This window comes from Lingula anatina, chromosome 1, assembly GCF_051362555.1.
Source record: "Lingula anatina isolate TDL-2025a chromosome 1, LinAna3.0, whole genome shotgun sequence".
Lineage (NCBI taxonomy): Eukaryota > Metazoa > Brachiopoda > Lingulata > Lingulida > Lingulidae > Lingula > Lingula anatina.
Genome location: NC_141767.1, coordinates 28,501,635 through 28,513,577, shown reverse-complemented (window position 1 = coordinate 28,513,577; position 11,943 = coordinate 28,501,635).

Below are 11,943 nucleotides of genomic sequence, written 5' to 3'. Positions count from 1 at the left end.
GTAACAAATCCTCTTAGAATGAGGGACGGGAAAACATTTCTGATGATTACTGATTTTCTCGTGAAACAAAATCAGACAGCAAGCGACCTAAGAGTCATTAACGAGACTTTTCAGAGAGGATTCACCAATGTGACACCAGAATTGCAATTGTCGTATGAGAGCGAGGGTTTTGTATTCGTGTTCAAAGACTTAAATTACTCGTTCAGTCTACACCACGCTGCACCTATGGACTGTGTTAGAATCATGCTAAACATATCTGACTATATAAAATTTGAAAATGGATCGTTGTACATCGTTTCTTTAGAAAAGTGGTTACGCCCTGATGACTACGTCATCGAGGCTTATTCAATATTTGTCTGCGCTGGTTTGTTGAATGCAACCAACATTCCGCAACTGGAAACAAATGTGAACCGCTTTAAATTTTCCGAAGCATCTGGGATCGCGTCCTTTGTTTGCTTAACCATTTCTATCGTATGTCTCGTAATCCGCATTGGCCTTCAACCCTTTGTCAAAGTTTATCATACGTTTCCCGTGCGACTTCAGTTCGGGCTTGTTACAGTTCTCTTTGTATCAAAAGTTCTTTTTTTACTGCGCCCGTTCTTTTTGGGGAATGCGCTCGGATGTGAGGTAATAGGTGCTCTATTTCACTGGAGTGTACTCTCCAGTTTTTGCTGGACGAATGTCGTTGCTATAGAATTAGTTAAAACTTTTAGCATAAAATCAGGTTCGGTGACAGCCCACACCCAGGGCCGTTTCAGACGTCAAATGCTGTTGTATCTGATTTACGCTCTTGGTGTACCGGTATTGTTTGTTGCCATTGCTGTTAGTCTAGATCATGCCCCTGGCATTCAATCTGATTTCCGGCCTGGTTACAACATGGGCGTTTGCTGGATATCGCAGAAATATCCTCTTCTGATTTTCTTAGTCACGCCAATTGGTCTCATCATAATTACAAATACTATATTGTTCTTAATATGCGTGAGATCACTAAACATTGCTATGGCAAGACGAGGAAATCTCTTGGGTAATCAAAAACAGCAGACACTGTCGATCTATGTGAAATTGCTGTCTTTAATGGGCGTTAACTGGGTTCTTGGTTTCGTCGCAGGCTCTGTCGCTGATACCACCGTAAGCGAAGTGCTTTGGTTTTTATTCATTTTTACCGCGTGCTTAGACGGCGTGTACATATTTGTTGCTACAGTTTGCACGAAAAGAGTTTGGCAAGAACTTCAAATTTGTAGTAAAGAAAACGCCACACAAGAGCAAACGTGCGCCACAGTCAGCACCCGCCTGTGAGGGATCGGTAGCATGTCCTTGCCGCTAGATGGCACTGCATGTCAACATGCTTGTTGTGTTCAGTAGATATATTGGGTATTTCTACCATCTTAGATGAGTTTCCTAACGTAAACTGTATGTCGCTGTCAATCAACATCATACATTGATGTATATTTATGGCTATCACACTGCTATTACCGTCGCCATCAAAATTATTGTCTGATATATATATATCATGATAAAAATCATAAACGCAAAGTGACAGATAGACAGATAAACCTTTTTATTGACGTTTCATGTGTTTCAAAGTAATACAACAAAAACAACAATAATGAGCATAAAGGTACATTTATTCCACGTAAGGACCCAAATGGTTTGTGATAAAGCTTTGTTACCGAGATACTATGATGATGAAAGGACACTTTTGATTGCCTTTGTCAGTTGTAAATACATGCTACGTTTCACATCAATCAAGTTGTTACCTTTGTTGAATAACTCGAAAAATATTGTCTAATACTTAGAATTATTACTCAAGATTCGAAATCCAAGTGTATTTAAAATGTTTTTATACATGTCTGAATATTGTTTAACATTTTGACTGATTTATTTATTTTGCACAAAAGGCATACTGTGTTGAGAGATATTTCGTTATTTTTCATGCATGTTCATTCAATTGATACCGTCATATTTGTATATTTTTAAGAGATTTAAATGATCATCTGTATAATAGCAATGTGTACTTATATACCATGTGTTCAATAAAGATTTTTTTAAAATCACATATTATTCAATGCACGTCAGTACAAATTGCATATTTCATTGCACTCACACGCATAAAAGCTTATATAATAGGGGAGAGGAAGATTGTCCTGCAAGCCTGGATCACTTCCTTCTAGCATCCGTCAAATAATGACAGAGGTCAAAGCTTGGTCTTTTTGGGGCATTCACTTTATTTTCTAATAGTAAAAGTAATTAAAGCAGTGGTGGGTCCTGCCCCTCCCCTCCCCTTTGATTTCTGAAAATATCACACCAACTTTCGGTGCCCAGTGGGGGGAAAGGAGGGGACTGCCATTAAAAAAACAACAAAAAACCAAAAAAAAAAAAAAAAAAAAAAAAAAAAAGGACCCCCTTCAAATAATCCTGGATCCGCCCCTGTAAAGGTATATATACCATCCATAACATAACTGTGACGTGGGCCGGAGGAGAGACAAGGGTCAACTTCTCATCACTACTTACTTCTTCATGTCCTGGATGTAATATCAACTGATGTAATTGTGCTGTGGAGACTATTTCATTATACATGTATGTATGTGCAAATTTTAGTGTCTTTTAGTGTCTTTTAATAATTCTCAGTACACACTTTGCTCCTTGTTGATCAATTAAGTCAACATTATTCATTCATTTATTTTTTTCATTTATTAATTTGTTAAATTCATGAGACAATTCTCAAAGGAATACCTTTAAGAAAATCTCAATTATCCCTCTTTTGGCTACATATAAGTATAATAATCCCCACTCGTTTAATTTATTGTGTAACAGACAGCTATTTTTTCTAAGCCTTTATTTATTTATTTATTTATTTATTTATTATATCGTACGTTATTAAATCTCTCAGGCTTTTTGTGTTTTCTGCATTCCATTCTGGAGTAGTGAAATAAGTAATGATTGACCGAGTGCGTTAGTTGAGACGCTGTTGTTCTCTGAGGGCATTGTATTGACTTACAAGCAGATTTGAAGACGCATCAGCATTGTTCAGGATCAAAACGTGGAAGCATTTATATAACCACTGCTTAAAAGGCAAAATATGGCATTTTTGAAGATTTTATTTTTCAAGACAATACGGGCTTTCCTAGGAAGCTTATTATGGGAGAGAATGCCCCTGCCCCCCCCCCCCCCCTTTTCAAGGAATATCAAACGCCTCATTCTCTAATTGAATTAAATTGAGTCTTCAAGACTCACACATAAGCTACAAAAACACGCTCTATTGTCTACAGAAGTTATTTTGAATTTCAAGGGGACCATAACCCCCTCCATTGACAACCACAAACTATTAGTACTTGGGCGGACCCTTGGCTAGTAACGCAGAAATTCAGGCCTTGTTGTGTGGAGATAATGTGTAGATCTATATCAATAACCCCTTCCTCTTTTTCATGACCTGCATATATATCATGAATCTGGAAAATATAATTCTTTGCAGACATTCAATACTTTTAATCTTCAAAATTGCTCAGATTTGGATGGCCTTTTTCGTGATTGTTTATGTCAAATTCAAATACACAATATGTTATTCACAGCAATAGGGCAACTCACTTACTATGGAGATATTAGTTCAACCAGCGATAGTTATTACGTGATTTGAAGTTTAAGGTTAGCATAATTGTTTAAGGCGGCTGTGAAAATGATACGTTTTAGCTATACTAAGGCCATTTTGAGGCAATATCTTAAATATGTTGCAAGGAATAGTAAAAAGACCAGTATGAGAGGTATGTAACCAACAATTTACCGCCACCTTTTAAAAAGAATTTTCATTTAAAACTGGTTTCAAATTACGCCGAATAACGCCGAATTAGCGCCGACAAAAAATTCACAGTAGGAAACTGAGGCAAATAAATTGCTGAAACCTCGTTATAATCTAGATCAAGATGACGCAGATTTACATGAAGAACGATAGAAAGGCACTTTAATCAATCCTGTGAAATAAGGGTTGGGCCTGTCTCTCAGTCTTGATGTCTATTTGTCTATTTTTTGCTGTCGTTGGTGTTGGTTGGGCTGGCGGAGAGAGGCACAAAATGTTCGGGGCGTGTCTCATTCTTATACCGCGGCTCGGCTACATTCGGCCGCGATCCTGAACCCGAATATAAGAAAATGGATCAAGACGGGGAAACAATGATTTTTTTTTCAATTTTCTGTAACGAGAAAAAGTAGAGGGCTTTTTTGCTTTTCAAGCAACTTTCCGTGCAGACTCAAAGTGCTTGCTTGCAGAAATCCTCATCTTAGAGCGGCCCAGCAGCTCCCACGATCTACAAACTGTAATTATCAATACCAACCACAGGGATTAACTGAACTACCACGCACTGCATGTAGACCTCTGATGGGTTTGATGGCCAAACACATGCCAGCAATGTCCTCACCAGAGGTCGATGACAACCACGTGTACTCACGTGCGCTTTTGTCGCTCCTGGAATCGAATGTTGTCTTGGAGTCGCCTCACAAATGAATCCTATTTCGCTATAAAGCATGGACTTAACGCTTGTGCTAAACATTTACATATTACACTTTTCACCTCGGTCCTTCTCAGGTCTGTACAAGATCTTTTCAATTGGTTTTATTTCTCATATTTTCTATCCTTTGATTCGTATTTCGTTATTTTACTTTTTCTATTTTGATCGTGCTGTGATATGTCGGAAAGTCAGACCCGGCTCTGTCCAGTAAAAGCTATCATATTTATTTTGGCGGGAAAACCAGACACATTTGCGTTGGCGAATTTTAAAAAACAAAAAAACCGATACGCCGAAGACATAAGTTTAGTATCGGTCCATTGTCCAATGATTTTCATTTTAATTTGACCTCTTCTTACTTTCCTTGAGGAAACTTGAATTCAGCTTTTCGTCAATTTTTACTTAAACCGCCTAAAAATGTACCAAAACTGATTTTATTCTAAAGATAAGAAGGAGTAAATAGAGAACGGATTTGATTAACTCTTTGTGTCTCAGTGAGGAAAAGTGCCAACTTTTAGACGTGTACAGCGTTACTTCAAGTCATGAGACATCTGTTTTCAGAAATATATGACATATTTCGGAAAAAAAGCTCCGCTCCTCTTATTATGCAATCCCTCTGATATAATGATGTTACAAATTTCGCAAAAGCCTGCTCGTTTCCAAAGAGGGTGAATGACAACTGTTGATGAAGTTTAATCGATTTAGTGTCTTTCTAACGAACGCATCGGCTTTTTTCGCTGTTGTTTTAATCAGTAAACGATCTCTGGGAAGCACCTGCGGTTTTTGACTGCCTTGTTTGCGTGTACATTGTGCCCAGAAAAAAACTGACGAATTTCTGTTAATCATTTTAATAACAACTTTGGGAAATTTGTCTCCACAGTTTATTGAAAGAATAACCGAATCTTGGATTCAATTAGTCGGCGCGGCAGGGTCCGCACGATCTCTGGGAGCAAGCCGCTCACCCAAGAAGGCGCTTAACAACCGTCGGAGTCGTGGTTTCTCATCTGGTGTTCTCTTGTTATCAGTTGCAGACTCAATGGGAACAATACAATCTGTTGTTTGGGAAAATTCTCTGAAATTACTATTTGAGCGCTAGAAAATTGTATAGTTCTCTCCTTGCACCTGGCCAGGGAGACGGTGTCTTTTCCAAATTGCGAGCGAGGCACGGCTTCTCTGACAGACCCCATTCTTACAAGTTCAGCTTCCCGCCTTTCTAATTAACAGAAAACCACAGTGTTTATCAAACACCTCGTAATGAGACGCCCTGCACATCTATCTAAAACATATTAAAGTATTTAAGTGCAAATTAAGGCTTGACGAAGGCTGATTGATGCGTAAGGTATAATGTCTGCTGTTCAGCTCGTCTCCCTCTTGTTGCTGAACGGCAGATGTGAAAAGTACACGCGGCGAACAGACATATTTTAAATGAGCAACAAAAGATCCTAACCAAATTGTTCTTTGTTCATTATGTAAAATTGAATGAATTCACCTTTTAGGCAAGTACAGGTCGCAATTTTGATCGTCTAAGTGTTTTTAGGAACACATTTTCTTTGACTGAAAGCGTGTGCACGATCGTCTGGTCTGTGGAAAAAAGAAACTTTTTGAGTGATTAATGAGCCGCCGAATCAACATTGGGATGATTCAGTGCACAGACAGCTTTGATTACAGAAAATAAAAAAGTCTTAATCACACTTAAAACGCAGACGACGCGTAGATTACGCCTTGCGGTGTGCGAACTATAGTTCAGTCTTCAACTTTAAATCTCAAACTTTTTAGCGCGCCATTGTCTGCGCAGTCGCAAATAGCACCTGTCAGCTTAATCTTCACTAATGGAGGCAATAAAGAGCGCGTTGTGCATGAACACAGGGGAGTATGAATGCTCCCTTTCTCCCTAGCCGTCTGTTTTAGCAGAAAAGAGACAAGCTGGCCTGATTTCCATCAGTAGCGTGGCTTTTGTCGTCGTCTGGAATAAAAAAGACCATTTTCATTTGAAATACTCCTCTGAAAAATCTTTAATTGAAAAGCGACCCTTTCAAGGCAAAGAAAAATATATAAACAGCCATAAAACATATCCCTGTCTCATCAGCTGTGGCGTAATCACAGGGTTCGGAGTTCTTGGTCAAAAGAGGCTAATATACAAAGGCCTCAGTTCGTGTTAGCATATTCTGATCAAGCCGAATAAAACACAGATTGTCTGTCCCTCGTGTGTAAAAAATTCTCACGAACCGAGTTCACCGAATAATTCATGCCCAACATATATTATTCATGGGGGCATCAAAGTTTAAAGCGACAACAAAACCTGTGCCCACAGTCGTGCGACACTCACGCTGTCTAAATCTGCATAACGGAATTATAATTCTAATGCTGTTCGTTTTGTTTATTTGTCAAAAAATAATAACACCAAAAGAAGATTTTTTCCATGATCTAAAGCCTTGCACTGATTTGGTCTAAGCACGGTTGATTTCATAACTGAATAGGTGTCGTTTTTCATTCTGTGTCACACAGCTCAGGTCAGAAGTAATAGACCCTTCCTAGTGCTTATTAATAGTGTTTAATAGAGTTGAAAAGAAGCGCAGTGTTAAGGCCCCATCTTGTCCTTACTGTGTCATGACACTCACCTGGCCAACGTATTTAACTCCGCAGGCCTGTTCTCTCTTGATTACCAGGAATAGCTTTATGAATAAGTGGCAGTAAGGTAAAATTGCTTTTCTATTGTCCTTAAAATGTTTAACTTCGTATTAAGTTCTCATTATTTACACTTGAGTTTGTGGGTTGTTCAGCGGAGTTGATTGCCCGTATACATTGTTAAGACAGACGCATTCATAGAAACCCCAACAAGATTGAGAGGTGTTTGGTTTTGATGTAAATGTATTACACATATATTAAGGGATTTTATTTTTAAGGTAGATGTTAGAAAACTTGTTCCGAAAGGGCTAACAAAATGCACCGGTCCGTTAAACAATAGTAATGCGCAACATTGCGCCGATACCACGAGGTTCCTTTGAACCGAGCTAGCATATTCCTGGTATCGTTACCGATGTATTCCCTCCTTTCGTGGTTACCACAGCATTTTGCCAAGATCATTGGGAAGAATCAAGCAAAGAAAAAAACAGCAACATCAAATAAATGATTGATTTATGCAAAAAATAATGCCAACATTGTAGAAGGGGGAAAGAAAGAAGGAAAACAGATAGACGGGCAAAGAAGGGGAGAAAATTGAAATTTAACAGAATTAAAGAACTTCTCCCTGACATTTTCTCCGATGTACTCATCACCTCGAACCCCCCCCCCCCCCCCCCCCCACACACACACACACACACACCTCAAACATTAATGTAAATTCCTTCCTCTTTTTTAGGTGCAAAGACGTTAGTACAGTGTGAAGTCTTTATTTAGTGCAGACACTTTCTGCTTTTCATGACCCTTTCCATTGTACTATTTCTAAGCCTGATGTGCGTTTTCATATATAATTTATTATTTTTCCTTGACAAAGATCATAATCTGTTCTGTTGGCCTAATAGTGTCTTCATTGTGTTACCCACATCCATCACACTCTGTGTCCTTCCGTTGTCTTTTGCCCTTACAGAACACAATGACAAACCCTCAATATAGACTTGATTCAGCTAAAAAAGGTCATCGGCACAGATTGACAATTTGATTCAAACAAGGTGCATTTCACCTACCCCATCACACTGGTGTAAACTTCCTTATTTTAGAATGTTGGAGATTTAAGACTGTGCGATTAAGACAGCAGACCGAGTTCTAAATTCCAATTTTAAAAGGTTTTGTTAAACAAACCTAAAAGAATTAGGCGTTTTGTTATCAAACAAAGACATAACACTTACTATACATGTATTAGCAAATGCGGACAATTTGCCCATATTGTTTTTCGGCGCTTACTAGATCAGTTTGTTTTAGATTGAATCGATTCAAATTATTAAAGAGAACTAACAGCCAGGGCACTCAGCTTAACATTTTGCTTACAGTAATTAAAGATGTGGGGACTATAACTGATTTTTTGTTTTGTTTTAGTATTGCTTATTTATTCATATTTCCATCTATCCTCTGACTATGATTAATATATTTTCATTAAAAAGTATTTGTGCTTTATATTTAAGAAAAATAGAACATAAAATTGTTTCAATTTACAGAATTACACCAGCCAATTACAGACTCTTTACGACTGATTCTGCAAATAACAGTCTGTAATCGAGTTATTATGCCACGATTTCACTTTTAAGAGACATGGCACTAAGGAATAGACCGGCGTAATGAATACGAAAACAGGCGCAGAGAACATTCAATTACACCAAAGAGCCAAATTAGCTCTCACACGACACATTTGCCGGTATTTATAGCGGATAGAGCTTACAATTAAAAGGCATTTAAAGATATTAGACGCGTGATCTTCATTCGCATAAACTAGTGACCAGTGGCGAGCACTGAGGCGCGAAAAATTAAAGTGACAAACAAAGCATTACTTCTCGAAAAAACGTTCAGTGTCACAAAGTTTCTAAAGACAGCAGCGGAGAATTGCACCCTAAAAGGAAAAATATAATTTACGCGATCACAAGACACGGCTCACATTAGCACTTTTCACTGACTCGACTCTCTAAGGCCCCTGCAGAGCAAAAACCTTGTAGAAGCCAAATTATTGGTGATTTCATGTCAGCCGCCACCCACATGCCAGGATCCCCCACGTGGGCTGCCGTTGCATTTGAGGTTCATACCAAAGAGAATGAAGTCAATATGTTTTAGTGTGTGTGTGTGTGTGTGTGTGTGTGTGTGTGTGCGTGCGTGATAGAGAGAGAGATAGAGAAGGAGAGAGCCACTAATTGTTCTGCATGCTTTATAAAAACTTCACTATATATTCACTATCACTATATACACAGTCACCAGCATCATTTCAATTGTTCCATTGGCTTAAAATTTCATTATAAAACATTATTCAAAAAGTGCGATTTATAGAAGTAATTCGTTATCGTTTGACAGTCTTCTTTTGTTATCTTCTTATTGCCATGTGTCTTAATTTATTTGTTTGGCAAAATGTCACTCATCTTTGTGTGATTATACACAATCTTTTTGTCCATTTATTCAGGGTTTCATTATTCATCCATTCAGTCATTAAGAAATCTATTCAATTATTCATATTTTCTCTGGTGCTTATGGTTGATTTCGAGTCCCACTCTAAGAGTGTTATAAGCAGACAAAATTACGAGCAGCGAACAGACAAAAACATTAGCATCTCTGAGCTTTTTATTTTAAAATAAACATATTGTCTGATATCTATCTAATTTAGAAATGAAAAAATATCGACAAAGGTCTTTGTCAAATTTCTTTATAACTATTATATTGTCCATCAATCATACTGGGTATTGGTGAAAAAAAAGAGGAGACAGTTTTAATGAAACATTAATGTGGATGAAATGTCTCACGAAAGGATGTCCAGAGGCGCAAGGCAACTATTTAGAAAGGTCAATTTTCAATTAGAAGAGAGAGAAAGAAATTATCTCTGTTCATCCGTTCTAGTCTCATGATCAATGAATGTGCCAATGTTGTTAATACACTTGTGTTAATTAATAATCATTGCACTAAAAATTAAAAAATCTAGCAACCTATTCAGTGCCTGTTTATACGAAAGATCTTGCAAATCAGTTCATGTGCTATATTTTAGTTCGATTTGAAATAACGATTTAAAATCAAAATTGATAGAAATGTTATTATCACAAATGCAGAATTTATTATCATAAATGAGAAGTTCATTTCTTACTGTAAAAGTGGGTGAAATAAACACACTTATAAGATGAAATATACAAACAAGAGAGAAATCTCGGGGGTTCTCCAAATCCTCACACCCACACATGACAGCGGTAAAAGAGTGCAGTCCTATACGGGGGGCGTAATGTGGTCATCAAGGACCCATAAGAAATTCAAAAGTAAATAGACGCAATCTGTTTACGATGAATAGATCATCAAATAAACTTCATCATTTAGTAATTTCGCATGGTCCGGTGAAAGTTGAGACCAGCGCATATAGAGGAGAAATGGCCATTAAGCCAAATGTTTCTTTCACGAAACCTGCTGTTTCAACTCCCCCGAAGACAGGTGGTCGTCGTTTTAGAGCAGCAAAACAAATGGTTTTGCGGCTCCTAAAAAAAACATCCTCCAATTTCGGAGTGATCCCCGCCGTGCATTGTCTTATGGGGACGTTTTAATTACGGGCTCGTGGCACGTCTTCGTACCATTCCAAAAGTGAGAACATATGTGCATTTATTTTCATATCTCGAAAACATTGCTTCCTGTAAAATCGAACCGTTTAAGATATTGAATTTTGTTTGCAATTTATATCTCGGGATAATCTAATGAATTTAAGTATGTAGAATCTAAAAAATATCATTTTTTATTAAGTTTTTAACTAAATCATTAAAATGACGAAAAGTAAAACAAAATATCCCAGTTTCTTGAAACGGTCGAATCAGTTCTTTTTTTTTTTTTTTTTTTACTAAAATCATATCTATATCCTGTACAGATTTTTTCAGACGAATGATAAATTCATTTCAGTCTTTTAACCTGCGGCAAAATAGTCGGCTAATTTTCATTATTTGTTATAATATAGCACTTTTTGTGTGGGCATTCCACCTTTCTTGGTACATGTACGATTTTATAAAATTATAAGCGAATGTAACTGAAACAACCGAACTAGTATTCAAACTGAAGGGTAATGTTTTCACAGTTTGGATGTCTGTAAAATTGTGAGACGATTTTTTTCTAAGCTATCAGTTGAAATAACGATCAGCAGCCTTGAAGTGTCTTTTAATCATGTCTGTTATTCTTTTTTAAATCAAAATTATAGACGTATATGTAGTAAGCTCAAATCTGTTCTTTGTAATTCACATTTAATATACCCGCGGTGCACATCCCTTAGTATATTTGAGGGAACAGATTATGTAATTTGATGCCTACTTCTCTTATCAAATACTTTGGCGATATCACGCTCCATGAAACAAAATTTCTTTCTGTTTGAGTTAAAGAAATGATATACAGGTAGAGGACACCGAACATAAATATCTGAAACAAAAAACAGAAACTTAAAACTGATAAATGTTAGATGATAAATTGCTGAAAGAAAAAAATACCTTTAACACTCAATTATATATAAAGTGGTACTCGGAATCGACTCATATATATGTTATGCGCATTATACGTACAAGTTCAGACCGGAATTATTTGGAATTGCAAAAAAAGTGTTAAACTTTAATTAAAGATACGACTTGATAACATTAATTAACATTATGGCAACTATACTATCGCCGACACGCCAAGACACCTTTCTTGTATTCATAAGCCGCTGGTTGCAACTTATCTGTTATTAAAAACTCGTATATATCCCTATTGCTTTCGCGTTAAGAATGTTGTCTGTATGGGTAGTCACGGTGGATTCAACTTATAG